Source organism: Propithecus coquereli, unplaced genomic scaffold (assembly GCF_000956105.1).
Source record: "Propithecus coquereli isolate 6110/MARCELLA unplaced genomic scaffold, Pcoq_1.0 Scaffold283, whole genome shotgun sequence".
NCBI lineage: Eukaryota > Metazoa > Chordata > Mammalia > Primates > Indriidae > Propithecus > Propithecus coquereli.
This window is the reverse complement of record NW_012148430.1, coordinates 3,455,353-3,458,128: the sequence shown is the minus strand read 5'-3', so window position 1 is coordinate 3,458,128 and position 2,776 is coordinate 3,455,353.

The window sequence follows — 2,776 nt, the reverse complement described above, 5'->3', positions numbered from 1 at the left end:
TAATACATGTATATATATGATATATATGCATATGTATGTGTGTATGTATTTTATATATATGGTGTGCATGTTTATTCATCTTTATATTTTTATATACTTCTGTTTTTATTGGACAGAGTCCTAAAACTGAACTGAAGTTTATACATCTCTATCTATCTATCTATCTACCGATCTATATTTTCCCACTGCAAATCCTACTCCATTCAATAGCTTAAGAAAACAAGTTGTAGTCTCCTGATAGTAACTGTGCAGGCTACCTAGCTTTTAACTTCATTTTAATCAATAACTGTATGTTTTCATGTTCTACTTGTTCTTACCTCACATCATCTCATGTACCTCTTGATTACATATCTTCTTAACTTCCATATTTGTCACCTTTTAATGACTTTATATCTTTTCTTTTACTGAATGGTTCAGTGAAGGCCGATGACTTCCCAGCTGTGACGTGTAGTGGGTAAGGAAGGGAATGGCCTTGGCAAAGAATACTCACCTGTTGCTTGTCTCTTCACACCTGTGCACATGTGCGATGGCCAGATCTACTTAAGTGATGGAGAAAAAAGAAATCCCACAGTGCTATTGTGGTAACACAGAGTACTTGGGCATACTCTATTTTCTTTGAGCATGAGACTGTGAAAAGTTTAGGTTGTATTTTATTGATAGAAAGAGGTGTATGTCTCCCAACGTGTAGACACAACTGAATTTACTACAAACTAGAGAGAGGATTAATGACTTTTTATTTTCCATTTCTCACATCGGCAGCACATTTGAGGGCTGTTTGCTCTTCTGACATCTTCCATGGTGTTTCTTTGTTTCCAGATTTCATCAGAATTTGGAAAAAGACTAGTCATTGAGCCACATCTTTCAAAGTGAGTATCTGGCTATTCTTTTTTTCTTCTGTTGTCTGATCACTTGTTCATTAAAAAAAAAACAAAACAAAACCTGCATACGTTCATACCAGAAAAAATGTGTTTGCTTGTTAGCTTTTGTTGGCTTCTGTAATATGCTGAGTTCATTATTCCTGGAGAGCAACTAAAACCCCAACCAAATGTGATTTCACTGCCTGTATCACGGAAGATGATGTTGGATTGGAACGTTAAATGTTTGCCTTTGGTTTTTGAGGACCATTTTCCAAAAACAAGATGGTGAAGATAAAGTACTTTACTTTTCCGGAAAGGGTTGAGTATGTGTGATATAATTGGTTTAAGATTTCATGTTTCAGGGAGCAGCTCAGTTACCTCCTTCTAATAACATCAACTCATTTCACAGACCAGCTGTTTGACGTGTGGGGTTTGTGGGCCTGCTGCTTTGCGGGTAGAAACAAGAAAAACAGTTGGCGTCGGCCTGGAGAAACAGCTGCTCCTGAGCGCTCCCGCTCTCCTACTCACACGGGCTTCACTCTGGAGACTGGGTCGTAGCCTAGGGAGGGTCAAGCCTTTGGTTCCATGTGTTGGGAGACCAGTGACGGCCAGGTCGTGGCAGGTCCCTGGGACACTTTATAAAAGTTAAGATCAGCATCATTGAAAATATTGTTACTTAAGATAGCTTCTGAGAGACAAAAAAAAGTGAATTTCTTTTCAAAGTTGATGTAGACAAGATGTTACTTAGGAAGGTGTTAGATTAGAGTAACACTCTGCACTTTTGGAAAATAATTGGACTACCGCTCAAAAATGGGAAGGGACAGAAGACTTTGCTTCCTGATGAGTCAGTGTAAACTTAAGAATTAGGTATTTCTGGCTGCACTAACAGTGATTCTCCAGCTCACTGGCTGTGCTATCAAAATGCAGATTCCTGGGTTCTTGCTCAGACTTTGTGAATCAGGATCTCTGCAGGAGAGTCCTGGATTTCCAGATTTTTAGCAAGCTTTCCAGGTGATTTTTAGACATAGCTAAAGCTTTCGAGAGCTTACCATGTACCGGACACTGTTTTGAGTACTCTGCGTGCATTATCTCACTTAGAATATAAACCGACTCCATGAACTCGCCCAAAGGCACACTGTGGGTGATGGAGGAGGGGTAGGAACATGCAGCCTGATTTTAGAATCCGTGCTGCCAAGTGCCACATGCCTGCTCAGTTTTTTATGCCCTTTATACTCTGAGAGCCACTAAGCAAACTAATTAACTTCCCTGAGTGTCAATTTTCTCATCTATAAAACGAGTACAAGCATATATAAAGTGTTAAATCTATAACATTAAATCATGATAACAAAGAGAAGTCCAGCAGCTCTATTTTCTTAGGCTATGAAGAACATCTACGTTGATGTAATATTCTATATTTGTTGTTTGCATTTATGGATGAACTTCAGATATGGGAATGATAGTGAGAATGAAAAGATTTCTTCTGTATATCATATAGCCTGCTTTCTGAGATGGACCCTGTGCTGAGCAATTTCACTGTGGCTAGAAACTCTGGATCCCTTCCAATCTTTAAAAATTTGTTTTCTTTCCTTTTTTTTATTTTCTACTTTTTAAAAGTTTTAGCCTGATAAATATAAATGTGTTCTTCTTGGGGCCAAATACTTAAAAGTCATCCAGTTTAAACACAAGTGCCTGTATGACCAATAGTAAACACATCATCCCTTGGTCCAGGGTGAGGCAGTTGTGACTAGCGACCTACTCCGGAAGGTGCATAGACACCTCCAGGCCTCTATTTGTTGCCCTGGCAAAGATAATTTGCCAGGAATCTGGTGTCTTGACTTTCTTCCCCTTTCAGAGGATAAAGAGAATTACTTATTTTTAAAATTAATTATCGTCCTTATCCTTATAACTGACCTTTGAAA